We start from the raw sequence: 25,525 nt of genomic DNA on the forward strand, positions 1-25,525 counted from the left end.
ATGCCCTTATCAAGCATTTTATCGACTTCTCGCTGTATAATAGCACGCTCCGGGGCTGACACACGGTAGGGTCGTCGGCGAATGGGTCGAGCGTCACCGGTGTCGATGCGATGGGTTACTACAGATGTCTGGCCCAAATTACGGTCGCCGAAGTCAAAGATGTCCTGATAAGGAGCAAGCACACGGCAGAAAGCAGAGACTTGTTCAGAGGTGAGCTTGTCAGATAGCATTGGCTTGAAAAGGTCGGAACAGGAACGTGACGAGAACGACGTTGATGAAAAATCGGGTGGCGAATTGGTTGTTAGAGCGGAAACTGTGTGGTCGACCAGTGGTGTAAGATGCGCAAGTGACATGCCGCGAGGAATAACTTGCGCTGAGAGGCCGAAATTGAGGACAGGAAACGAAGTTTGGTTGTCCTTAACGGTAACCACCGTGTTGGGGAGTGCAACATTGCGTGTCATGGCGACGTAAGAAATCGGGGCAGCAACATAATCACCATCGGGTACTGCAGGATATGGCGAGAGTTGGACTTGGACTGCGGCTTGCGGCGGAAGTCTAAGGAAATCGACAGAGCGTAGACGAGGTGGGCTGGTAGAGACGGTCTCCGAAAAGGATGGTAGTTCGAGCTGAAGAAGACCTTTGGAACAGTCAATGAGCGCAGCGTGTGAAGTCAGAAAGTCGAGTCCAAGGATTAGGTCATGAGGGCAATTTTCCAGTACAGCGAACAAAACTGAAGTTTGATGCTTAGAAATTGTTAATCGCGCAGTGCACATTCCAAGCACAGCAGGAGTACTCCCATCCGCGGTACGAACGGTAGGTGCAATCGCAGGCGTCAGAACTTTTTTGAGGCGGCGGCGGAGGTCTGAGCTCATCACAGATATTTGTGCACCGGTATCAATAAGAACCGTTATAGGTAAATCATCAACGAGAATTGTTAGGAGGTTGCACCGCTGGTCGGGAGTAATCAGAGGATTTGCAGTCCAAGTCGTGTATGCAGCGTCACCTCCGGGGGCTGCACCGGCTAGTTTTCCGAGCGACGGTCGTAAGGAGACCGAGAACGGCGGGGTTGGGGCGAGCGGGACTGACGACGCACGGGCGATGGCGAGCGGCTGGTCCGACGTTCTGGATTATACTCTGCACCTGTCTCAGCACGGTAGGACGGGGCATAAGGTGCACGTTCAGAGCGAGGCCGCCAATCATAGAAGCTCGGTCGAGGTGATGAGGTCCACCGGCTGCGGCAATGGCGAGCGATGTGTCCTATCCGATGGCACGTAAAACATATGGGCCGATCATCATGAGTGCGCCATTCAGCTGGGTTTCGTCGTGGCGCGAACGTGCGGTTCGGAGTGGCAGCCGCAACGACTGGAGCCGAGCTGGAAGTAGCAGAGGCATTTTGATGAGGTGGCGAAATGGCCATATTCGCGATCTCTTGGCGAACCACGGCCTGTATCATTGAAACAGCACCGAGGTTGTGTCCTGGCGCGCTGACGCTAGACATAGTGGGAGCCATGGCCTCGAGTTCCCGACGGACTATTCTGGTGACGTTTTCTGGCGCTGGTGGTTGGTGTAGTGTGGGCAAATCTTCGCAAGAGGACGTAGCCGCCGTGTTGGGAAGGCGGTCAAATCGGTGAACTATGCGCCTACTTTTTGCCTGTTCGAAGCGACGACATGCTTCGATGACCGACTCCACCGTGGAGCAGTCCTTGCACAGGAGAAAATTGAAGGCGTCATCCGCAATTCCTTTCAGGATGTGTCCGACTTTGTCCTCGTCGAGCATGTCCTTGTCGACCTTGCGGCACAAAGCCAACACGTCCTGGATGTACGCGATGTACGGCTCCGTGGATGTCTGGGCACGAGTCGCAAGCTCTTTCTTTGCGGCCACTTGACGTCCGATGGGTTTCCCAAATAGATAGCGCAATTTCTGCTTACAGACGTCCCAGCTAGTCAACTCTTCTTGATGTGTCTCGTACCAGAGTTTTGCCGTGCCATGCAAGTAGAAGATGATGTTCGCCAGCATAAGCGTTGGACCCCCAATGGTTGCTGCTGCTGACGCGCTCATATTGAACAAGCCAGTCATCGACGTCTATGCCACTTGTGCCGTTGAATGGACCTGGGTCACGAGGTTGCACCACAACGATCGGCTGCGGGGCTGACGGATCTTGTTGACATTGAGTAGCCTGGTCAGTCATCGTGGTAGCTGCAATGCGCCGTCCGCTGCGAAGATCCAGCTCGTTGGGCTGTATAGCGAGTGGTACCCAGCACCTCCACCAATGATGTTACGGGGAATAAAGTATACACTGATGAACAAATGTGTACTGGCAAATATACTGGCGAGCTAATGCGTACGACGCTGCTGCAGTCCGAGCACGTTCCCGTTCAGCACTTCGTCGTCGTCATCCTCAGGCATCTACTTAGCCCGTGACAATATCAGCCCAGCTATCTTCATCTACTTCAAGAAAGGCCATTCCACGTCAGCCCTCGTGTGAGTTTATATGCGAGACGATTGGGAAGGTTGGAGAAATGTCGCAGTTATACTAGCATCGGGGGTAAATACGCGTTAGTGGGTAAGTAAATGTCATGCAGCTTCATGGTCTAGTTATTTCGTCAGCCTCAATACTGCCTGCGATCCCTTGGGAATAAAGGATGAATCAGTGCCTTGGTACTGCCATCTTCCATCGATAGCTCAGTTGGTAGAGCGGTGGACTGTAGAGGTTCCAACTGCGGAAATCCATAGGTCGCTGGTTCGAATCCAGCTCGAGGGAGCGAGCATTTTTTATTTTTATGTTTTAATTAGTTATTTATTGACACATGTATAGCCCCATAATGTACACAGTGAATTAGAACATGTCATGCGCGTCACAAAGTGTGCAGGCACCCAAAGTTTATATGCGAGACGATTGGGAAGGGTGCAGAAACGTCGCCATTTTACTAGCATTGGGGGTAAATACGCGTGAGTGGGTAAGTAAATGTCATGCAGCTTCATGGTTCTCGTTATATTGTCAGCCTCAATACAGCCTGCGATTCCTTCGGTATAAAGGATGAATCGGCATCATGGTACCGCCATCTGCCGTCGATATCACAGTTGGTAGAGCGGTGGACTGTATAGGTTTTAACTGCGTAAATCCATAGCTCGCTGGTTGCAATCCGGCTCGACGGAGCAAGCTTTTTTGTGTTATTCTTTATGTTTTAATTAGTGATTAATATCCACATGTGCAGCACCATAATGTACAAAGTGAATTAGAACATGTCATACGCGTTGCGAAGTGTGCTGGTACCCAAAGTTTGTATGCGAGACGATTGGGAAGTTTGCAAAAATGTCACCATTTTACTAGCATCGGGGGTAAATACACGTGAGAGGTTAATTAAATGTCATGCAGCTTCATGGTTCTCGTAATTTCGTCAGCCTTAATACTGCCTGTGACTCCTTCGACATAAAAGATGAATCAGCGCCGTGGTACCGACTTCTTCCGTCGATAGCTCAGTTGGTAGAGCGGTGGAATGTAGAGGTTTCAACTGTGGACATCCATAGGTCGCTGGTTCAAATCTGGCTCGACGGAGCAAGCTTTTTCTCTTCATGTTTTAATTAGTGATTTATTACCACTTGTGCAGCACCATAACGTACAAAGTGAATAAAACATGTCATACGCGACACAAAGTGTGCTGGCACCCAAAGTTTATATGCGAGACGATTGGAAAGGTTGTAGAAACGTCGCCATTTTACTAGCATCGGGGGTAAATACGCGTGAGAAGGTAATTAAATGTCATGCAGCTTCATTGTTCTCGTTATTTCGTCAGCCTCAATACTGCCTGCGATTCCTTTGGCATAAAGGATGAATCAGCGCCTTGGTACCGCCATCTTCCGGCGATAGCTTAGTTGGTAGAGCGGTGGACTGTACAGGTTTGAACTGCGGACAACTATAGGTCGCTGGTTCAAATCCGGCTCGACGGAGCAAGCTTTTTTATTCTTTATGTTTTAATTAGTGATTTATTCCCACTTGTGCAGCACCATAATGTACCAAGTGAATTAAAACATGTCATACGCGTCGCGAAGTGCGCTGGCACCCAAAGTTTATATGCGAGACGATAGGGAAGGTTGTAGAAACGTGGCCATTTTACTAGCATCGGGGGTAAATACGCGTGAGAAGGTAATTAAATGTCATGCAGCTTCATGGTTCTCGTTATTTCCTCAGCCTCAATACTGCCTGCGATCCCTTCGGCATAAAGGATGAATCAGCGCCTTGGTACCGCCATCTTCCGTCGATAGCTCAGTTGGTAGAGCGGTGGACTGTAGAGGTTCCAACTGCGGACATCCATAGGTCGCTGGTCCGAATCCGGCCCGACGGAGCAAGCTTTTTTTATTCTTCATGTTTTAATTATTGATTTATTGCCACATGTGCAGCACCATAATGTACGAAGTGAATAAGAACATGTCATACGCGTCGCGAAGTGTGCTGGCACCCAAAGTTTATATGCGAGACGATTGGGAAGGTTGCAGAAACGTCGCCATTTTTCTTGCATCGGGGGTAAATACGCGTGAGTGGGTAACAAAATGTCATGCAGCTTCATGGTTCTCGTTATTTCGTCAGCCTCTATACATCCTGCGATTCCTTCGGTATAAAGGATGAATCAGCACCGTAGTACCGCCATCTTCCGTCGATAGCTCAGTTGGTAGAGCGGTAGACTGTAGAGGTTACAACTGCGGACATCCATAGGTCAATGGTTTGAATCAAGCCTGACGGAGCAAGCTTTTTGTTGTATTGATCATGTTTTAATTAGTGATTTATTGCCACAAGTGCAGAACCATAATGTATGAAGTGAATTAGAACATGTCTTACGCGACACAATGTGTGCTGGCACCCAAAGTTTATATGCGAGACGATTGGGAAGGTTGCAGAAATGTCGCCGTTTTACTAGCATCGGGGGTAAATACGCGTGAGTGTGTAAGTAAATGGCATGCAGCTTCATGGTTCTCGTTATATCGTCAGCTTTTATACTGCCTGCGATTGCTTCGGCATAAAGGATGAATCAGCGCCGTAGTACTGCCATCTTAAGTTGATAGCTCACTTTGTAGAACGGTTGGCTGTAGAGGTTAGAAATGCGGACATCCATAGGTCGCTGGTTCGAATCTAGCTCAACGGAGCAATCTTTTTGTTGTATTCTTTATGTTTTAATCAGTGATTTATTGCCACATGTGCAGCACCATAATATACAAAGTGAATTAGAACATGTCATACGCGACGAAAGGTGCGCTGGCACCCAAAGTTTATGTGCGAGACGATTGGGAAGGTTGTAGAAACGTCGCCATTTTACTAGCATTGGGGGTAAATACGCGTGAGTGGGTAAGTAAATGTCATGCAGCTTCATGGTTCTCGTTATTTCGTCAGCCTCTATACAGCCTGCGATTCCTTCGGTATAAAGGATGAATCGGCATCATGGTACCGCCATCTGCCGTCGATATCTCAGTTGGTAGAGCGGTGGACTGTATAGGTTTTAACTGCGTAAATCCACAGCTCGCTGGTTGGAATCCGGCTCGACGGAGCAAGCTTTTTTGTGTTATTCTTTATGTTTTAATTAGTGATTAATATCCACATGTGCAGCACCATAATGTACAAAGTGAATTAAAACATGTCATACGCGTTGCGAAGTGTGCTGGTACCCAAAGTTTGTATGCGAGACGATTGGGAAGTTTGCAAAAATGTCACCATTTTACTAGCATCGGGGGTAAATACACGTGAGAGGTTAATTAAATGTCATGCAGCTTCATGGTTCTCGTAATTTCGTCAGCCTCAATACTGCCTGTGACTCCTTCGACATAAAAGATGAATCAGCGCTGTGGTACCGACTTCTTCCGTCGATAGCTCCGTTGGTAGAGCGGTGGAATGTAGAGGTTTCAACTGTGGACATCCATAGGTCGCTGGTTCAAATCTGGCTCGACGGAGCAAGCTTTTTCTCTTCATGTTTTGATTAGTGATTTATTACCGCTTGTGCAGCACCATAACGTACAAAGTGAATAAAACTTGTCATACATATTGCCACTTGTGCAGCACCATAATGTACCAAGTGAATTAGAACATGTCATACGCGACGCAAACTGCGCTGGCACCCAAAGTTTATATGCGAGACGATTGGGAAGGTTGCAGAAACGTCGCAGTTTTACTAGCATCGGGGGTAAATACGCGTGAGTGGGTAAGTCATCAGTCTTTACACTGCCTGCGATTCCTTCGGCAAAGAATGAATCACCGCCATAGTACCGCCATCTGCCGTCGATAGCTCAGTTGGTAGAGCGGTGGACTGTATAGGTTTCAACTGAGGACATTCATAGGTTGCTGGTTCGAATCCGGCGCGACAGTGCATGCTTTTCAGTTTTTTTATGTTTTAGTTAGTGATTTATTGCCACATTTGCAGCACCATAAGGTACAAAGTGAAAAAAACATGTCATACGCGACACAAAGTGTGCTGGCACCCAAAGTTTATATGCGAGACGATTGGGAAGGTTGTAGAAACGTCGCCATTTTACTAGTATTGGGGGTAAATACACGTGACAGGTTAATTAAATGTCATGCAGCTTCATGGTTCACGTTATTTCGTCAGCCTCAATACTGCCTGCGATTCCTTCGGCATAAAGAATGAATCAGCGGCTTGGTACCGCCATATTCCGGCGATAGCTAAGTTGGTAGAGCGGTGGACTGTAGAGGTTTGAACTGCGGACATCCATAGGTCGCTGGTTCAAATCCGGCTCGACGGAGCAAGCTTTTTTATTCTTCATGTTTTAATTAGTGATTTATTGCAACTTTTGCAGCACCATAACGTACAAAGTGAATAAAACATGTCATACACGACACAAAGTGTGCAGGCACCCAAAGTTTATATGCGAGACTATTGGAAAGGTTGTAGAAACGTCGCCATTTTACTAGCATCGGGGGTAAATAAGCGTGAGAAGGTAATTAAATATCATGCAGCTTCATGGTTCTCGTTATTTCGTCAGCCTCGATACTGCCTGCGATCCCTTCGGCATAAAGGATGAATCAGCGCCTTGGTACCGCCATCTTCCGTCGATAGCTAAGTTGGTAGAGCGGTGGACTGTAGAGGTTCCAACTGCGGATATCCATAGGTCGCTGGTTCAAATCCGGCTCGACGGAGCAAGCTTTTTTTATTCTTTATGTTTTAATTAGTGATTTATTGCCACTTGTACAGCACCATAATGTACCAAGTGAATTAGAACATGTCATACGCGACGCAGAGTGCCCTGGCACCCAAAGTTTATATGCGAGACGATTGGGAAGTTTGCAAAAACGTCGCCATTTTACTTGCATCGGGGGTAAATACGCGTGAGTGGGTAATAAATGTCTTGCAGCTTCATGGTTCTTGTTATTTCGTCAGCCTCAATACTGCCTGCGATTCCTTCGACATAAAGGAGGAGTCAGCGCCGTGGTACCGACTTCTTCCGTCGATAGCTCAGTTGGTAGAGCGGTGGAATGTAGAGGTTTCAACTGTAGACATTCATAGGTCGCTGGTTCGAATCCGGCGCAACGGAGCAAGCTTTTTTCTTTTTTTATTTATGTTTTAATTTGTGATTTATTGCCATATGTGCAGCACCATAAGGTACAAAGTGAATAAAACATGTCATACGCGACACAATGTGTGCTGGCACCCAAAGTTTATATGCGAGACGATTTGGAAGGTTGCTGAAACGTCGCCATTTTACTTGCATCGGGGGTAAATACGCGTGAGTGGGTAATTAAATGTCATGCAGCTTCATGGTTCTCGTTATTTCGTCAGCCTCTATACTGCCTGCAATTCTATCGGCATAAAGGATGAATCAGCGCCGTAGTACCGCCATCTGCCGTCGATATCTCAGTTGGTAGAGCGGTGGACTGTAGAGGTTTCAACTGCGGACATCCATAGGTCGCTGGTTTGAATCCGGCTCGACCGAGCAAGCTTTTTAATTCTGTATGTTTTAATTAGTGATTTAACGCCACATGTGCAGCACCATAACTTGCAAAGTGAATAAAACAAGTCATACGCGACACAAAGTGTGCTGCCACCCAAAATTTATATGCGAGAGGATTGATAAGGTTGTAGAAACGTCGCCATTTTACTAGCATCGGGGGTAAATACGCGTGAGAAGGTAATTAAATGTCATGCAGCTTCATGGTTCTCGTTATTTCCTCAGCCTCAATATTGCCTGCGATCCCTTCGGCATAAAGGATGAATCAGCGCCTTGGTACCGCCATCTTCCGTCGACAGCTCAGTTGGTAGAGCGGTGGACTGTAGTGGTTCCAACTGCGGACATCCATAGGTCGCTGGTTCGAATCCGGCTCGACGGAGGAAGCTTTTGTTATTCTTCATGTTGTAATTTTTGATTTATTGCCGCATGTGCAGCACCACAATGTACAAAGTGAATTAGAACATGCCATACGCGTCGCGAAGTGTACTGGCACCCAAAGTTTATATGCGAGACGATTGGGAAGGTTGTAGAAACGTCGCCATTTTACTAGCATCGGGGGTAAATATGCGTGGGAAGGTAAATAAATGTCATGCAGCTTCATGGTTCTCGTTATTTCTTCAGCCTCAATACTGCCTGCGATCCCTTCGGCATAAAGGATGAATAAGCGCCTTGGTACAGCCATCTTCCGTCGATAGCTCAGTTGGTAGAACGGTGGACTGTAGAGGTTCAAACTGCGGACATCCATAGGTCGCTGGTTCGAATCCGGATCGACGGAGCAAGCTTTTTTTATTCTTCATGTTTTAATCATTGATTTATTGCCGCATGTGCAGCACCATAATGTACAAAGTGATTTAGAACATGTCATACGCGTCGCGAAGTGTGCTGGCACCCAAAGTTTATATGCGAGACGATTGGGAAGGTTGTAGAAACGTCGCCATTTTACTAGCATCGGGGGTAAATACGCGTGAGAAGGTAATTAAATGTCATGCAGCTTCATGGTTCTCGTTATTTCCTCAGCCTTATTACTGCCTGCGATCCCTTCGGCATAAAGGATGAATCAGCGCCTTGGTACCGCCATCTTCCGTTGATAGCTCAGTTGGTAGAACGGTGGACTGTAGAGGTTCGAACTGCGGACATCCATAGGTCGCTGGTTTGAATCCGGCTCGACGGAGCAAGCTTTTTTTATTCTTCATGTTTTAATGATTGATTTATTGCCGCATATGCAGCACCATAATGTACAAAGTGAATTAGAACATGTCATACGCGTCGTGAAGTGTGCTGGCACCCAAAGTTTATATGCGAGACGATTGGGAAGGTTGTAGAAACGTCGCCATTTTACTAGCATCGGAGTAAATACGCGTGAGAAGGTAATTAAATGTCATGCAGCTTCATGGTTGTCGTTATTTCCTCAGCCTCAATACTGCCTGTGGTCCCTTCGGCATAAAGGATGAATCAGCGCTTTGGTACTGCCATCTTCCGTCGATAGCTCAGTTGGTAGAACGGTGGGCTGTAGAGGTTCGAACTGCGGACATCCATAGGTCGCTGGTTCGAATCCAGCTCTACGGTGAAAGCTTTTTTCATTCGTTATGTTTTAATTAGTGATTTATTGCCACATGTGCAGCACCATAATGTACCAAGTGAATTAGAACATGTCATACGCGTCGCGAAGTGTGCTGGCACCCAAAGTTTATATGCGAGACGATTGGGAAGGTTGTAGAAACGTCGCCATTTTACTAGCATCGGGGGTAAATACGCGTGAGAAGGTAATTAAATGTCATGCAGCTTCATGGTTCTCGTTATTTCCTCAGTTTTAATACTGCCTGCGATCCCTTCGGCATAAAGGATGAATCAGCGCCTTGGTACCACCATCTTCCATCGATGGCTCAGTTGGTAGAGCGGTGGACTGTAGAGGTTCCAACTTCGGTCATCATTAGGTCGCTGGTTCGAATCCAGCTCTACGGTGAAAGCTTTTTTCATTCGTTATGTTTTAATTAGTGATTTATTGCCACATGTGCAGCACCATAATGTACCAAGTGAATTAGAACATGTCATACGCGTCGCGAAGTGTGCTGGCACCCAAAGTTTATATGCGAGACGATTGGGAAGGTTGCATAAACGTGGAAGCTTTACTAGCATCGGGGGTAAATACGCGTGAGTGGGTAAGTAAATGTCATGCAGCTTCATGGTTCTCGTTATATCGTCAGCCTTTATACTGCCTGCGATTCCTTCGGCATAAAGGATGATTCAGCGCCGTAGTACCGCCATCTTCCGTCGATAGCTCAGTTGGTAGAACGGTGGAATGTAGAGGTTCGAACTGCGGATATCCATAGGTCGCTGGTTCGAATCCAGCTCAACGGAGCCATCTTTTTGTTGTAGTCTTTATGTTTTAATTATTGATTTATATCCCCATGTGTAGCACCATAATATACAAAGGGAATTAGAACATGTCATACGCGACGCAAAGTGCGTTGGCACCCAAAGTTTATATGCGAGACGATTGGGAAGGTTGCAGAAACGTCACCCATTTTACTTGCATCGGGGGTAAATACGCGTGAGTGGGTAACAAAATGTCATGCAGCTTCATGGTTCTCGTTATTTCGTCAGCCTCTATACTGCCTGCGATTCCTTCGGCATAAAGGATGAATCAGCTAAGGTCCCTAGATGAAACAAGGTAGCGTCACTCATTGTTCTCGAGCCGTCCTCCTCACTCTCTCGATTACTCCTCTTTTTCTCTGCCATCCGCGTCAGAAATTGGTGCATTACTTGCACGTGATCTTGCAAATGGCTGGTGGTGTTATTTATTATCATGCAAAAGGTTCAAAACGAGTACGCATGCGCATATGTCTCCAGCCGGATTCTCGCCGTGACCAAAAACAAAATCGTAGCCAGAACATAAACTGAAAAGGAGGAGCGTTTCGGTGTGCGCTAAATCGACCAAGATTGTTTCGCCATGCTCATTCAATGCAACATCTGTGTTTTTCAGCTATTCTGCGTTGCCGTAAACAACAGAAAATGGTTTCGCTCTCTTCTACTTACCTCGTTCTTTACGAGATGAAGCGCACCATGAAGTGCAACTATGAACCATTTCACGCGAATGCTTTCGTGCAACTCCGTCAACGTATGTCGAAGCGGATCTGCGAAGCGAGTTCACTTGTCGGTTTTTATTGAAACGCCAGGCGCGCGTTTAATGCGTGTCTAGTGTATGCCAGTTGGTACAAATACATGTGGGTATGCACGTATACAGAACAGCTGATGGTTGTAATCAACGCACCTTCAGAAACATTTCACTCTTGACCAGTTCCCGCTCAAGCCGAAACGCGCTGCTTCGAGACACCTCACCAGTAGAACTCTCACTTTTCAGGAAGTTCCCAGCACCGCATCAGAATCACTTGGCATCACGATTGTCCAAATGGGCACATTTGAAAAAAAACGTCATCGCAGTGCTGCTTGACGAGTGTTCGTACCAGTCTGGTCGTATTTTTTCTTGCGTGTGCACAAGCCGGTTGTAATCAATCGTCACAACGTCACGCCCTGTGGCCACTTGCAGGATCCGGCAAGACGCACGTTGACTGTGTCACAGCACGAACAAAACACAATCGGAGAAGTGTACTAGTTAGAACTGGACGAAATACCGCGGCCGTGGAACTAAAATGTACTACGCGAGACGCCATGGCTAGTGGTGTAAAGTATAGAACTGCCCAACGTTGCCGGTTGAGTAACGCACATCCCGCTTGCTCTTGTGTTGTGCCGTTTATGTTCATAAAGGTAACTGTTTATTCTACGTCTTATTTCGTTCCATTTTGTTTCATTTCCATCTATTCACCGTAGCAACAGAACCCAAACATTCGGTTTTCGATGAAAGTTTTAAACCTTCTAGGGGGCGTTTAAGGCAAATAAGCGAGGAGGAAAAGGGAGGGTGTCGCTACCTTGGAAACTTGTTTCATCTAGGGATCTTAGAATCAGCGCCGTAGTACCGCCATCTGCCGTCGATATCTCAGTTGGTAGAGCGGTGGACTGTATAGGTTTTAACTGCGTACATCCATAGCTCGCTGGTTCGAATCCGGCTCGACAGAGCAAGCTTTTTTGTGTTATTTTTAATGTTTTAATTAGTGAATAATTGCCACTTGTGCAGCACCATAATGTATAAAGTGAATTAGAACATGTCATACGCGTCACAAAGTGTGCTGGCTTCCAAAGTTTATATGCGAGACGATTGGGAAGGTTGCAGAAACGTCGCCGTTTTACTAGCATTGGGGGTAAATACGCGTGAGTCGGTAAGTAAATGTCATGCAGCTTCATGGTTCTCGTTACTTCGTCAGCCTCTACACAGCCTGCGATTTCTTCGGTATAAAGGATGAATCAGCACCGTAGTACCGCCATCTTCCGTCGATAGCTCAGTTGGTAGAGTGGTGGACTGCAGAGGTCACAACTGCGGACATCCATAGGTGTTGGTAGAACGGTTGACTGTAGAGGTTACAACTGCGGACATCCATAGGTCGCTGGTTCGATTGCGGCTCGACGGAGCATGCTTTTTAATGTAAATTTTATGTTTTAATTAGTGATTTTTTGCCACAAGTGCAGCACCAGAATGTATGAAGTGAATTAGAAGTTGTCATACGCGTCACAAAGTGTGCTGGCACCCAAAGTTTATATGCGAGATGATTGGGAATGTTGCAGAAACGTCGCAGTTTTACTAGCATCGGGGGTAAATACGCGTGAGTGGGTAAGTAAATGTCATGCAGCTTCAAGGTTCTCGTTATTTTGTCAGCCTCTATACAGCCTGCGATTCCTTCGGTATAAAGGATGAATCAGCACCGTGGTACCGCCATCTTCCGTCGAAAGCTCAGTTGGTAGAGCGGTGGACTGTAGAGGTTACAACTGCGGACATCCATAGGTGCTTGTAGAGTGGTGGACTGTAGAGGTTACAACGGCGGACATCCATAGGTCGCTGGTTTGATTCCGGCTCGACGAAGCAAGCGTTTTTGTTTTTTCTTCATGTATTAATTAGTGATTTATTGCCACATGTGCAGCACCATAACGTACAAAGTGAATAAAACATGTCATACGTGACACAAATTGTGCTGGCACCCAAAGTTTAGATGCGAGACGATTGGGAAGGTTGTAGAAACGTCGCAATTTTACTAGCATCGGGGTAAATACGCGTGAGAAGGTAAATTAATGTCATGCAGCTTCATGGTTCTCGTTATTTCGTCAGCCTCAATACTGCCTGCGATCCCTTCGGCATAAAGGATGAATCAGCCCCTTGATACCGCCATCTTCCGTCGATAGCTCAGTTGGTGGAGCGGTGTAGTGTAGAGGTTCCAACTGCGGACATCCATAGGTCGCTAGTTCGAATGCGGCTCGACGGAGCAAGCTTTTTTTATTCTTTATGTTTTAATTACTGATTTATTGCCACATGTGCAGCGCCATAACGTACAAAGTGAATAAAACATGTGATACGCGACGCAAAGTGTGCTTGCACCCAAAGTTTATATGAGAGGCGATTGGAAAGGTTGTAGAAACGTCGCCATTTTACTAGCATCGGGGGTAAATACGCGTGAGAAGGTAAATAAATGTCATCCACCTTAATGGTTCTCGTTATTTCATCAGCCTCAATACTGCCTGCGATCCCTTCGGCATAAAGGATGAATCAGCGCCTTGGTACCGCCATCTTCCGTCGCTAGCCTAGTTGGTAGAGCGGTGGACTGTAGAGGTTCCAACTGCGGACATCCATAGGTCGCTGGTTCGAATACACCTCGACGGAGCAAGCTTTTTTATTCTTTGTTTTAATTAGTGATTTATATCCACATGTGCAGCACCATAATGTACATAGTGACATAGCCATGTCATACGCGTCGCCAAGTGTGCTGGCACCCAAAGTTTATATGCGAGACGATTGGGAAGGGTGGAGAAACGTCGCAGTTTTACTAGCATCGGGGGTAAATACTCGTGAGTGGGTAAGTAAATGTCATGCAGCTTCATGGTTCTCGTTATATCGTCAGCCTTTATACTGCCTGCGATTCCTTCGGCATAAAGGATAAATCAGCGCTGTAGTACCGCCATCTGCCGTCGATAGCTCAGTTGGTAGAGCGGTGGACTGTATAGTTTTTAACTGCGTACACCCATAGGTCGCTGGTTCGAATCCGGCTCGACGGAGCAAGCTTTTTTGTGTTATTCTTTATGTTTTAATTAGTATTTATTGCCACATGTGCAGCACCATAATGTGTAAAGTGAATTAGAACATGTCATACGCATCACAAAGTGTGCTGGAATCCAAAGTTTATATGCGAGACGATTGGGAAGGTTGCAGAAACGTCGCCGTTTTACTAGCATCGGGGGTAAATACGCGTGAGTGGGTAAGTAAATGTCATGCAGCTTCATGGTTCTCGTTATTTCGTCAGCCTCTATACTGCCTGCGATTCCTTCGGCATAAAGGATGAATCAGCTAAGGTCCCTAGATGAAACAAGGTAGCGTCACTCATTGTTCTCGAGCCGTCCTCCTCACTCTCTCGATTACTCCTCTTTTTCTCTGCCATCCGCGTCAGTAATTGGTGCATTACTTGCACGTGATCTTGCAAAAGGATGGTGGTGTTATTTATTATCATGCAAAAGGTTCAAAACGAGTACGCATGCGCATATGTCTCCAGCCGGATTCTCGCCGTGACCAAAGACAAAATCGTAGCCAGAACACAAACTGATGAGGAGGAGCGTTTTGGTGTGCGCTAAATCGACCAAGAGTGTTTCGCCATACTCATTCAATGCAACATCTGTGTTTTTCAGCAATTCTGCGTTGCCGTAAACAACAGAAAATGGTTTCGCTCTCTTCAACTTACCTCGTTCTTTCCGAGATGAAGCGCACCATGAAGTGCAACTGTGAACCATTTCACGCGAATCCTTTCGTGCAACTCCGTCAACGTATGTCGACGTGGATCTGCGAAGCGAGTTCACTTGTCGGTTTTTATTGAAACGCCAGGCGCGCGTCCAATGCGTATAGTGCATGCCAGTTGGTACAAATACATGTGGGTATGCACGTATACAGAACAGCTGTAGGTTGTAATCAACGCACCTTCAGAAACATTTCACTCTTGACCAGTTCCCGCTCTAGCCGAAACGCGCTGCTTTGAGACACCTCACCAGTAGAACTCTCAATTTTCTGGAAGTTCCCACCACCGCATCAGAATCACTTGGCATCACGATTGTCCAAATGGGCACATTTAAAAAAAACGTTATCGCAGCGCTGCTGGACGAGTGTTCGTACCAGTCTGGTCGTATTTTTCTTGCGTGTGCACAAGCCGGTTGTAATCAATCGTCACTACGTCACGCCTTGTGGCCACTTACAGGATCCAGCAAGAAGCACGTTCACTGTGTCACAGCACGAACAAAACAGAATCGGAGAAGTGGACTAGTTAGAACCTGACGAAATACCACGGCCGTGGAACTAAAATGTACTACGCGAGACGCCATGGCTAGTGGTGTAAAGTATAGAACTGCCCAACGTTGCCGGTTGAGTAACGCACATCCCGCTTGCTCTTGTGTTGTGCCGTTTATGTTCATAAAGGTAACTGTTTATTCTACGTCTTATTTCGTTCAATTTTGTTTCATTTACATCTATTCACCGTAGCAACAGAACCCAAACATTCGGTTTTGGATGAAAGTTTTAAACCTTCTAGGGGGCGTTTCAGGCAAATAAGCGAGGAGGAAAAGGGAGGGTGTCGCTACCTTGGAAACTTGTTTCATCTAGGGATCTCAGAATCAGCGCCGTAGTACCGCCATCTGCCGTCGATATCTCAGTTGGTAGAGCGGTGGACTGTATAGCTTTTTACTGCGTACATCCATAGCTCGCTGGTTCAAATCCGGCTCGACGGAGCAAGCTTTTTTGTGTTATTCTTTATGTTTTAACTAGTGATTAATTGCCACATGTGCAGCACCATAATGTATAGAGTGAATTAGAACTTGTCATACGCGTCACAAAGTGTGCTGGCACCCAAAGTTTATATGCGAGATGATTGGGAATGTTGCAGAAACGTCGCAGTTTTACTAGCATTGGGGGTAAATACGCGTGAGTGGGTAAGTAAATGTCATACAGCTACATGGTTCTTGTTATTTCGTCAGCCTCTATACAGCCTGCGATTACTTCGGTATAAAGACTGAATCAGCACCGTAGTACCGCCATCTTCCGTCGATAGCTCAGTTGGTAGAGCGGTGGACTGTAGAGGTTACAACTGCGGGCATCCATAGGTGTTGGTAGAGCCCTGGACTGTGAGGTTACAACTGTGGACATCCAAAGGTCGCTGGTTCGAGTCCGCCTCGACGGCGCAAGCTTTTTGTTGTATTCTTAATGTTTGATTTAGTGATTTTGCGACAGGTGCAGCACCATAATGTATGAAGTGAATTAGAACATGTCATACGCTCAACAAAGTGTGCTGGCACCCAAAGTTTATATGCGAGATGATTGGGAAGGTTGCAGAAACGTCGCAATTTTACTAGCATCGGGGGTAAATACGCGTGAGTGGGTAATTAAATGTCATGCAGCTTCATGGTTCTCGTTATTTTGTCAGCCTCAATACTGCCTGCGATTCCTTCGACATAAAGGATGAATCAGCGCCGTGGTACCGATTTCTTACGTCGATAGCTCAGTTGGTTGAGCGGTGGAATGTAGAGGTTCCAACCGCGGACATCCATAGGTCGCTAGTTCGAATCCGGCTCGGCAGAGCAAGCTTTTTTCATTCTTTATATTTTAATTAGTGATTTATTGCCTCATGTGCAGCACCATAATGTACCAAGTGAATTAGAACATGTCATACGCGTCGCGAAGTGTGCTGGCACCCAAAGTTATATGCGAGACGTTTGGGAATGTTGCAGAAACGTCGCAGTTTTACTAGCATCGGGGGTAAATACGCGTGATTGGGTAAGTAAATGTCATGCAGCTTCATGGTTCTCGGTATTTTGTCAGCTTCTATACAGCCTGCGATTCCTTCGGTATAAAGGATGAATCAGCACCGTGGTACCGCCATCTTCCGTCGATAGCTCAGTTGGTAGAGCGGTGGACTGTAGAGGTTACAACTGCGGACTTCCATAGGTGTTGGTAGAGCGGTGGACTGTAGAGGTTACAACTGCGGACATCCATAGGTCGCTGGTTCGAATCCGGCTCGACGGAGCAAGCTTTTTTGTTTTTTTCTTCATGTTTTAATTAGTGATTTATTGCCACATGTGCAGCACCATAACGTACAAAGTGAATAAAACATGTCATACGCGGCACAAATTGTGCTGGCACACAGAGTTTATATGCTAGACGATTGGGAAGGTTGTAGAAATGTCGCCATTTTACTAGCATCGGGGTAAATACGCGTGAGAAGGTAAATTAATGTCATGCAGCTTCATGGTTCTCGTTATTTCGTCAGCCTCAATACTGCCTGCGATCCCTTCGCCATAAAGGATGAATCAGCGCCTTGGTACCGCCATCTTCCGTTGATAGCCTAGTTGGAAGAGCGGTGGACTGTGGAGGTTCCAACTGTGGATATCCATTGATCGCTGGTTCGAATACGGCTCGACGGAGCAAGCTTTTTTTATTCTTTGTGTTTTCATTAGTGATTTATTGCCACATGTGCAGCACCATAATGTACATAGTGAATTAGACCATGTCATACGCGTCGCGAAGTGTGCTGGCACCCAAAGTTTATATGCGAGACGATTGGGAAGGTTGCAGAAACTTCGCCGTTTTACTAGCATCGGGGGTAAATATGCGTGAGTGGGTAAGTAAATGTCATGCAGCTTCATGGTTCTCGTTATTTCGTCAGCCTCTATACTGCCTGCGATTCCTTCGGCATAAAGGATGAATCAGCTAAGGTCCCTAGATGAAACAAGGTAGCGTCTCTCATTGTTCTCGAGCCGTCCTCCTCACTCTCTCGATTACTCCTCTTTTTCTCTGCCATCCGCGTCAGTAATTGGTGCATTACTTGAAAGTGATCTTGCAAATGGCTGGTGGTGTTATTTATTATCATGCAAAATGTTTAAAACGAGTACGCACGCGCATATGTCTCCAGCCGGATTCTCGCCGTGACCAAAAACAAAATCGTAGCCAGAACATAAACTGATGAGGAGGAGCATTTCGGTGTGCGCTAAATCGACCAAGATTGTTTCGTTATGCTCATTCAATGCAACATCTGCGTTTTTCAGCAATTCTGCGTTACCGAAAACAACAGAAAATGGTTTCGCTCTCTTCAACTTGCCTCGTGCTTTCCGAGATGAAACGCACCATGAAGTGCAACTATGAACCATTTCACGCGAATGCTTTCGTGCAACTCCGTCAACGTATCTCGACGCGGATCTGCAAAGCGAGTTCACTTGTCGGTTTTTATTGAAAGGCCAGGCGCGCATCTAATGCGTATAGTGCATGCCAGTTGGTACAAATACATGTGGGTATGCACGTATACAGAACAGCTGTAGGTTGTAATCAACGCACCTTCAGAAACATTTCACTCTTGAACAGTTCCCGCTTGAGCCGAAACGCGCTGCTTCGTGACACCTCACCAGTAGAACTCTCACTTTTCAGGAAGTTCCCAGCACCGCATCAGAATCAATTGGCATCACGATTGTCCAAATGGGCACATTTAAAAAAAAACGTCATCGCAGTGCTGCTGGACGAGTGTTCGTACCAGTCTGGTCGTATTTTTTCTTGCGTGTGCACAAGCCGGTTGTAATCAATCGTCACAACGTCACGCCCTGTGGCCACTTACAGGATCCAGCAAGACGCACGTTGACTGTGTCACAGCACGAACAAAACACAATCGGAGAAGTGTACTAGTTAGAACTGGACGAAATACCGCGGCCGTGGAACTAAAATGTACTACGCAAGACGCCATGGCTAGTGGTGTAAAGTATAGAACTGCCCAACGTTGCCGGTTGAGTAACGCACATCCCACTTGCTCTTGTGTTGTGCCGTTTATGTTCATAAAGTTAACTGTTTATTCTACGTCTTATTTCGTTCCATTTTGTTTCATTTACATCTATTCACCGTAGCAACAGAACCCAAACATTCGGTTTTGGATGAAAGTTTTAAACCTTCTATGGCCGTTTCAGGCAAAGAAGCGAGGAGGAAAAGGGAGGGTGTCGCTACCTTGGAAACTTGTTTCATCTAGGGATCTTAGAATCAGCGCCGTAGTACCGCCATCTGCCGTCGATATCTCAGTTGGTAGAGCGGTGGACTGTATAGGTTTTAACTGCGTACATCCATAGCTCGCTGGTTCGAATCCGGCTCGACAGAGCAAGCTTTTTTGTGTTATCCTTAATGTTTTAATTAGTGAATAATTGCCACATGTGCAGCACCATAATGTATAAAGTGAATTAGAACATGTCATACGCGTGACAACGTGTGCTGGCTTCCAAAGTTTATATGCGAGACGATTGGGAAGGTTGCAGAAACGTCGCCGTTTTACTAGCATTGGGGGTAAATACGCGTGAGTGGGTAAGTAAATGTCATGCAGCTTCATGGTTCTCGTTACTTCGTCAGCCTCTATACAGCCTGCGATTTCTTCGGAATAAAGGATGAATCAGCACCGTAGTACCGCCATCTTCCGTCGATAGCTCAGTTGGTAGAGCGGTGGACTGCAGAGGTTACAACTGCGGACATCCATAGGTGTTGGTAGAACGGTTGACTGTAGAGGTTACATCTGCGGACATCCATAGGTCACTGGTTCGATTCCGGCTCGACGGAGCAAGCTTTTTGTTGTAAAGTTTATGTTTTAATTAGTGATTCATTGCCACAAGTGCAGCATCATAATGTATGAAGTGAATTAGAACTTGTCATACGCGTCACAAAGTGTGCTGGCACCCAAAGTTTATATGCGATATGATTGGGAATGTTGCAGAAACGTCGCAGTTTTACTAGCGTCGGGGGTAAATACGCGTGAGTGGGTAAGTAAATGTCATGAAGCTTCATGGTTCTCGTTATTTTGTCAGCCTCTATACAGCCTGCGATTCCTTCGGTATAAAGGATGAATCAGCACCGTGGTACCGCCATCTTCCGTCGATAGCTCAGTTGGTAGAGCGGTGGACTGTAGAGGTTACAACTGCGGACATCCATAGGTGTTGGTAGAGCGGTTGACTGTAGAGGTTACAACTGTGGACATCCATAGGTCGCTGGTTCGAATCCGGCTCAACGGAGCAAGCTTTTTTGTTTTTTTCTTCATGTATTATTTAGTCATTTATTGCCACATGTGCAGCACCATAACCTACAAAGTGAATAAAACATGTCATACGCGACACAAATTGTGCTGGCACCCAAAGTTTATATGCGAGACGATTGGGAAGGTTGTAGAAACGTCGCCATTTTACTAGCATCGGAGTAAATACGCGTGAGAAGGTAAATAATGTCATGCAGCTTCATGGTTCTCGTTATTTCGTAAGCCTCAATACTGCCTGCGATCACTTCGGCATAAAGGATGAATCAGCCCCTCTGTACCGCCATCTTCCGTCGATAGCTCAGTTGGTAGAGCGGTGGACTGTAGAGGTTCCAACTGCGGAAATCCATAGGTCGCTGGTTCGAATCCGGCTCGACGGAGCAAGCTTTTTTTATTCTTTATGTTTTATTTACTGATTTATTTTCACATGTGCAGCGCCATAACGTACAAATTGAATAAAACATGTCATACGCGACACAAAGTGTGCTGGCACCCAAAGTTTATATGAGAGGCGATCGGAAAGGTTGTAGAAACGTCGCCATTTTACTAGCATCGGGGGTAAATACGCGTGAGAAGGTAAATAAATGTCATCCACCTTCATGGTTCTCGTTATTTCGTCAGCCTCAATACTGCCTGCGATCCCTTCGGCATAAAGGATGAATCAGCGCCTTGGTACCGCCATCTTCCGTCGATAGCCTAGTTGGTACAGCGGTGGACTGTAGAGGTTCCAACTGCGGGCATCCATAGGTCGCTGGTTCGAATACATCTCGACGGAGCAAGCTTTTTTTATTCTTTGTTTTAATTAGTGATTTATTGCCACATGTGCAGCACCATAATGTACATAGTGAATTAGACATGTCATACGCGTCGCGAAGTGTGCTAGCACCCAAAGTTTATATGCGAGACGATTGGGAAGGTTGCAGAAACGTCGCCGTTTTACTAGCATCGGGGGTAAATACGCGTGAGTGGGTAAGTAAATGTCATGCAGCTTCATGGTTCTCGTTATATCGTCAGCCTTTATACTGCCTGCGATTCCTTCGGCATAAAAGATGAATCAGCGCCGTAGTACTGCCATCTTCCGTCGATAGCTCAGTTGGTAGAACGGCGGACTGTAGAGGTTCGAAAAGCGGACATCCATAGGTCGCTGGTTCGAATCCGGCTCAACGGAGCAATCTTTTCGTTCTAGTCTTTGTGTTTTAATCAGTGATTTATTGTCACTGTGCAGCACCATAATATACAAACTGATTTAGAACATGTCATACGCGACGCAAAATGCGCTGGCACCCAAAGTTTATATGCGAGACAATTGGGAAGCTTGCAGAAACGTCGCCAATTTACTTGCATCGGGGGTCAATACGCGTGAGTGGGTAACAAAATGTCATGCAGCTTCATAGTTCTCGTTATTTCGTCAGCCTCTATACTGCCTGCGATTCCTTCGGCATAAAGGATGGATCAGCTAAGGTCCCTAGATGAAACAAGGTAGCGTCACTCATTGTTCTCAAGCCGTACTCCTCACTCTCTCGATTACTCCTCTATTTCTCTGCCATCTGCGTCAGTAATTGGGGCATTACTTGCACGTGATCTTGCAAATGGCTGGTGGTGTTATTTATTATCATGCAAAAGGTTCAAAACGAGTACGCATGCGCATATGTCTCCAGCCGGATTCTCGCCGTGACCAAAAACAAAATCGTAGCCAGAACATAAACTGAAGAGGAGGAGCGTTTCGGTGTGCGCTAAATCGACCAAGATTGTTTCGCCAACTCATTCAATGCAACATCTGTGTTTTTCAGAAATTCTGCGTTACCGAAAACAACAGAAAATGGTTTCGCTCTCTTCAACTTACCTCGTGCTTTCCGAGAAGAAGCGCACCATGAAGTGCAACTATGAACCATTTCACGCGAATGCTTTCGTGCAACTCCGTCAACGTATGTCGACGCGGATCTGCGAAGCGAGTTCACTTGTCGGATTTTATTGAAACGCCAGGCGCGCGTCTAATGCGTATAGTGCATGCCAGTTGGTACAAATACATGTGGGTATGCACGTATACAGAACAGCTGTAGGTTGTAATCAACGCACCTTCAGAAACATTTCACTCTTGACCAGTTACCGCTTCAGCCAAAACGCGCTGCTTCGAGACACCTCACCAGTAGAACTCTCACTTTTCAGGAAGTTCCCAGCACCGCATCGGAATCTCTTGGCATCACGATTGTCCAAATGGGCACATTTAAAAAAAACGTCATCGCAGTGCTGCTGGACAAGTGTTCGTACCAGTCTGGTCGTATTTTTTCTTGCGTGTGCACAAGCCGGTTGTAATCAATCGTCACTACGTCACGCCCTGTGGCCACTTACAGGATCCAGCAAGAAGCACGTTGACTGTGTCACAGCACGAACAAAACGGAATCGGAGAAGTGGACTAGTTAGAACCTGACGAAATAACCACGGCCGTGGAACTAAAATGTACTACGCGAGGCGCCATGGCTAGTGGTGTAAAGTATAGAACTGCCCAACGTTGCCGGTTGAGTAACGCACATCCCGCTTGCACTTGTGTTGTGACGTTTATGTTCATAAAGGTAACTGTTTATTCTACGTCTTATTTCGTTCAATTTTGTTTCATTTACATCTATTCACCGTAGCAACAGAACCCAAACATTCGGTTATGGATGAAAGTTTTAAACCTTCAAGGGGGCGTTTCAGGCAAATAAGCGAGGAGGAAAAGGGAGGGTGTCGCTACCTTGGAAACTTGTTTCATCTAGGGATCTTAGAATCAGCGCCGTAGTACCGCCATCTGCCGTCGATATCTCAGTTGGTAGAGCGGTGGACTGTATAGGTTTTAACTGCGTACATCCATAGCTCGCTGGTTCGAATCCGGCTCGACAAAGCAAGCTTTTTTGTGTTATTCTTTATGTTTTAACTAGTGATTAATTGCCAAATGTGCAGCACAACAATGTATAAAGTGAATTAGAACTTGTCATACGCGTCACAAAGTGTGCTGGCACCCAAAGTTTATATGCGAGATGATTGGGAATGTTGCAGAAACGTCGCAGTTTTACTAGCATTGGGGGTAAATACGCGTGAGTGGGTAAGTAAATGTCATGCAGCTTCATGGTTCTCGTTATTTTGTCAGCCTCTATACAGCCTGCGATTCCTTCGGTATAAAGGGTGAATCAGCACCGTGGTACCGCCATCTTCCGTCGATAGCTCAGTTGGTAGAGCGGTGGACTGTAGAGGTTACAACTGCGGACATTCATAGGTGTTGGTAGAGCGGTGGACTGTAGAGGTTCCAACTGCAGATATCCATAGGTTGCTGGTTCGAATCCGGCTCAATGGAGCAAGCTTTTTTTATTCTTTATGGTTTAATTATTGATTTATTGCCACATGTGCAGCACCATAACGTACAAAGTGAATAAAACATGTCATACGCGACACAAAGTATGCTAGCACCCAAAGTTTATATGAGAGACCATTGGAAAGGTTGTAGAAACGTCGCCATTTTACTAGCATCGGGGTAAATACGCGTGAGAAGGTAAATTAATGTCATGCAGCTTCATGGTTCTCGTTATTTCGTCAGCCTCAATACTGCCTGCGATTCCTTCGGCATAAAGGATGAATCAGCGCTTTGGTACCGCCATCTTCCGTCGATAGCTCAATTGTTAGAGCGATGGACTGTAGAGTTTCCAACTGCGGACATCCATATGTCGCTGGTTCGAATCCGGCTCGACGGAGCAAGCTTTTTTATTCTTTATGTTTTATTAGTGATTTATTGCCACATGTGCAGCACCATAACGTACAAAGTGAATAAAACATGTCATACGCTCAACAAAGTGTGCTGGCACCCAAAGTTTATATGCGAGATGATTGGGAAGGTTGCAGAAACGTCGCCATTTTACTAGCATCGGGGGTAAATACGCGTGAGTGGGTAATTAAATGTCATGCAGCTTCATGGTTCTCGTTATTTTGTCAGCCTCAATACTGCCTGCGATTCCTTCGACATAAAGGATGAATCAGCGCCGTGGTACCGATTTCTTCCGTCGATAGCTCAGTTGGTTGAGCGGTGGAATGTAGAGGTTCCAACTGCGGACATCGATTGGTCGCTAGTTCGAATCCGGCTCGACAGAGCAAGCTTTTATCATTCTTTATATTTTAATTAGTGATTTATTGCCACATGTGCAGCACCATAATGTACCAAGTGAATTAGAACATGTCATACGCGTCGCGAAGTGTGCTGGCACCCAAAGTTATATGCGAGACGTTTGGGAAGGTTGCAGAAACGTCGCAGTTTTACTAGCATCGGGTGTAAATACGCGTGATTGGGTAAGTAAATGTCATGCAGCTTCATGGTTCTCGTTATTTCGTCAGCTTCTATACAGCCTGCGATTCCTTCGGTATAAAGGATGAATCAGCACCGTGGTACCGCCATCTTCCGTCGATAGCTCAGTTGGTAGAGCGGTGGACTGTAGAGGTTACAACTGCGGACTTCCATAGGTGTTGGTAGAGCGGTGGACTGTAGAGGTTACAACTGCGGACATCCATAGGTCGCTGGTTCGAATCCGGCTCGACGGAGCAAGCTTTTTTGTTTTTTTCTTCATGTTTTAATTAGTGATTTATTGCCACATGTGCAGCACCATAACGTACAAAGTGAATAAAACATGTCATACGCGGCACAAATTGTGCTGGCACCCAGAGTTTATATGCTAGACGATTGGGACGGTTGTAGAAACGTCGCCATTTTACTAGCATCGGGGTAAATACGCGTGAGAAGGTAAATTAACGTCATGCAGCTTCATGGTTCTCGTTATTTCGTAAGCCTCAATACTGCCTGCGATCCCTTCGGCATAAAGGATGAATCAGCGCCTTGGTACCGCCATCTTCCGTCGATAGCTCAGTCGGTAGAGCGGTGGACTGTAGAGGTTCCAACTGCGGACATCCATAGGTCGCTGGTTTGAATCCGGCTCGACGGAGCAAGCTTTTTTATTCTTTATGTTTTAATTACTGATTTATTGCCACATGTGCAGCGCCATAACGTACAAAGTGAATAAAACCTGTAATACGCGACACAAAGTGTGCTGGCACCCAAAGTTTATTTGAGAGGCGATTGGAAAGGTTGTAGAAACGTCGCCATTTTACTAGCATCGGGGGTAAATACGCGTAAGAAGGTAAATAAATGTCATCCACCTTCATGGTTCTCGTTATTTCGTCAGCCGCAATACTGCCTGCGATCCCTTCGGCATAAAGGATGAATCAGCGCCTTGGTACCGCCATCTTCCGTCGATAGCCAAGTTGGTACAGCGGTGGACTGCAGATGTTCCAACTGCGGGCATCCATAGGTCGCTGGTTCGAATACATCTCGACGGAGCAAGCTTTTTTTATTCTTTGTTTTAATTAGTGATTTATTGCCACA

The 25,525-nt window shown here is 46.2% G+C and overlaps 24 non-coding genes across 24 annotated transcripts; all 24 read left to right on the forward strand.

Annotated features, from left to right (window-relative positions):
• Positions 1-2,672: 2,672 nt before the first annotated feature.
• On the forward strand, positions 2,673-2,762 carry TRNAY-GUA (transfer RNA tyrosine (anticodon GUA)). The gene is given in 2 exon segments: positions 2,673-2,709; positions 2,727-2,762. It is a non-coding gene; the product is annotated as a tRNA-Tyr (tRNA).
• A 705-nt stretch (positions 2,763-3,467) lies between these two features.
• Positions 3,468-3,557, forward strand: TRNAY-GUA (transfer RNA tyrosine (anticodon GUA)). The gene is given in 2 exon segments: positions 3,468-3,504; positions 3,522-3,557. It is a non-coding gene; the product is annotated as a tRNA-Tyr (tRNA).
• Positions 3,558-4,254: 697 nt separating this feature from the next.
• TRNAY-GUA (transfer RNA tyrosine (anticodon GUA)) lies at positions 4,255-4,344 on the forward strand. The gene is given in 2 exon segments: positions 4,255-4,291; positions 4,309-4,344. It is a non-coding gene; the product is annotated as a tRNA-Tyr (tRNA).
• A 2,311-nt stretch (positions 4,345-6,655) lies between these two features.
• On the forward strand, positions 6,656-6,745 carry TRNAY-GUA (transfer RNA tyrosine (anticodon GUA)). The gene is given in 2 exon segments: positions 6,656-6,692; positions 6,710-6,745. It is a non-coding gene; the product is annotated as a tRNA-Tyr (tRNA).
• A 304-nt stretch (positions 6,746-7,049) lies between these two features.
• TRNAY-GUA (transfer RNA tyrosine (anticodon GUA)) lies at positions 7,050-7,139 on the forward strand. Its single transcript is given in 2 exon segments — positions 7,050-7,086; positions 7,104-7,139. It is a non-coding gene; the product is annotated as a tRNA-Tyr (tRNA).
• Positions 7,140-8,237: 1,098 nt separating this feature from the next.
• Positions 8,238-8,327, forward strand: TRNAY-GUA (transfer RNA tyrosine (anticodon GUA)). Its single transcript is given in 2 exon segments — positions 8,238-8,274; positions 8,292-8,327. It is a non-coding gene; the product is annotated as a tRNA-Tyr (tRNA).
• Positions 8,328-8,633: 306 nt separating this feature from the next.
• Positions 8,634-8,723, forward strand: TRNAY-GUA (transfer RNA tyrosine (anticodon GUA)). Its single transcript is given in 2 exon segments — positions 8,634-8,670; positions 8,688-8,723. It is a non-coding gene; the product is annotated as a tRNA-Tyr (tRNA).
• Positions 8,724-9,029: 306 nt separating this feature from the next.
• Positions 9,030-9,119, forward strand: TRNAY-GUA (transfer RNA tyrosine (anticodon GUA)). The gene is given in 2 exon segments: positions 9,030-9,066; positions 9,084-9,119. It is a non-coding gene; the product is annotated as a tRNA-Tyr (tRNA).
• Positions 9,120-9,424: 305 nt separating this feature from the next.
• On the forward strand, positions 9,425-9,514 carry TRNAY-GUA (transfer RNA tyrosine (anticodon GUA)). The gene is given in 2 exon segments: positions 9,425-9,461; positions 9,479-9,514. It is a non-coding gene; the product is annotated as a tRNA-Tyr (tRNA).
• A 702-nt stretch (positions 9,515-10,216) lies between these two features.
• TRNAY-GUA (transfer RNA tyrosine (anticodon GUA)) lies at positions 10,217-10,306 on the forward strand. The gene is given in 2 exon segments: positions 10,217-10,253; positions 10,271-10,306. It is a non-coding gene; the product is annotated as a tRNA-Tyr (tRNA).
• Positions 10,307-12,331: 2,025 nt separating this feature from the next.
• TRNAC-GCA (transfer RNA cysteine (anticodon GCA)) lies at positions 12,332-12,471 on the forward strand. The gene is made up of 2 exons: positions 12,332-12,368; positions 12,436-12,471. It is a non-coding gene; the product is annotated as a tRNA-Cys (tRNA).
• Positions 12,472-12,780: 309 nt separating this feature from the next.
• TRNAY-GUA (transfer RNA tyrosine (anticodon GUA)) lies at positions 12,781-12,920 on the forward strand. The gene is made up of 2 exons: positions 12,781-12,817; positions 12,885-12,920. It is a non-coding gene; the product is annotated as a tRNA-Tyr (tRNA).
• Positions 12,921-14,014: 1,094 nt separating this feature from the next.
• TRNAY-GUA (transfer RNA tyrosine (anticodon GUA)) lies at positions 14,015-14,104 on the forward strand. Its single transcript is given in 2 exon segments — positions 14,015-14,051; positions 14,069-14,104. It is a non-coding gene; the product is annotated as a tRNA-Tyr (tRNA).
• A 1,620-nt stretch (positions 14,105-15,724) lies between these two features.
• Positions 15,725-15,814, forward strand: TRNAY-GUA (transfer RNA tyrosine (anticodon GUA)). The gene is given in 2 exon segments: positions 15,725-15,761; positions 15,779-15,814. It is a non-coding gene; the product is annotated as a tRNA-Tyr (tRNA).
• Positions 15,815-16,124: 310 nt separating this feature from the next.
• Positions 16,125-16,263, forward strand: TRNAY-GUA (transfer RNA tyrosine (anticodon GUA)). The gene is made up of 2 exons: positions 16,125-16,161; positions 16,228-16,263. It is a non-coding gene; the product is annotated as a tRNA-Tyr (tRNA).
• A 702-nt stretch (positions 16,264-16,965) lies between these two features.
• On the forward strand, positions 16,966-17,105 carry TRNAY-GUA (transfer RNA tyrosine (anticodon GUA)). The gene is made up of 2 exons: positions 16,966-17,002; positions 17,070-17,105. It is a non-coding gene; the product is annotated as a tRNA-Tyr (tRNA).
• A 2,416-nt stretch (positions 17,106-19,521) lies between these two features.
• TRNAC-GCA (transfer RNA tyrosine (anticodon GUA)) lies at positions 19,522-19,661 on the forward strand. Its single transcript has 2 exons — positions 19,522-19,558; positions 19,626-19,661. It is a non-coding gene; the product is annotated as a tRNA-Cys (tRNA).
• A 309-nt stretch (positions 19,662-19,970) lies between these two features.
• Positions 19,971-20,110, forward strand: TRNAY-GUA (transfer RNA tyrosine (anticodon GUA)). The gene is made up of 2 exons: positions 19,971-20,007; positions 20,075-20,110. It is a non-coding gene; the product is annotated as a tRNA-Tyr (tRNA).
• Positions 20,111-20,417: 307 nt separating this feature from the next.
• On the forward strand, positions 20,418-20,507 carry TRNAY-GUA (transfer RNA tyrosine (anticodon GUA)). The gene is given in 2 exon segments: positions 20,418-20,454; positions 20,472-20,507. It is a non-coding gene; the product is annotated as a tRNA-Tyr (tRNA).
• A 698-nt stretch (positions 20,508-21,205) lies between these two features.
• TRNAY-GUA (transfer RNA tyrosine (anticodon GUA)) lies at positions 21,206-21,295 on the forward strand. The gene is given in 2 exon segments: positions 21,206-21,242; positions 21,260-21,295. It is a non-coding gene; the product is annotated as a tRNA-Tyr (tRNA).
• Positions 21,296-23,315: 2,020 nt separating this feature from the next.
• On the forward strand, positions 23,316-23,455 carry TRNAY-GUA (transfer RNA tyrosine (anticodon GUA)). Its single transcript has 2 exons — positions 23,316-23,352; positions 23,420-23,455. It is a non-coding gene; the product is annotated as a tRNA-Tyr (tRNA).
• Positions 23,456-23,759: 304 nt separating this feature from the next.
• On the forward strand, positions 23,760-23,849 carry TRNAY-GUA (transfer RNA tyrosine (anticodon GUA)). Its single transcript is given in 2 exon segments — positions 23,760-23,796; positions 23,814-23,849. It is a non-coding gene; the product is annotated as a tRNA-Tyr (tRNA).
• A 698-nt stretch (positions 23,850-24,547) lies between these two features.
• TRNAY-GUA (transfer RNA tyrosine (anticodon GUA)) lies at positions 24,548-24,687 on the forward strand. The gene is made up of 2 exons: positions 24,548-24,584; positions 24,652-24,687. It is a non-coding gene; the product is annotated as a tRNA-Tyr (tRNA).
• Positions 24,688-24,995: 308 nt separating this feature from the next.
• TRNAY-GUA (transfer RNA tyrosine (anticodon GUA)) lies at positions 24,996-25,085 on the forward strand. The gene is given in 2 exon segments: positions 24,996-25,032; positions 25,050-25,085. It is a non-coding gene; the product is annotated as a tRNA-Tyr (tRNA).
• Positions 25,086-25,525: the final 440 nt, after the last annotated feature.

This window comes from Rhipicephalus microplus, chromosome 3, assembly GCF_043290135.1.
Source record: "Rhipicephalus microplus isolate Deutch F79 chromosome 3, USDA_Rmic, whole genome shotgun sequence".
Taxonomy (NCBI): domain Eukaryota; kingdom Metazoa; phylum Arthropoda; class Arachnida; order Ixodida; family Ixodidae; genus Rhipicephalus; species Rhipicephalus microplus.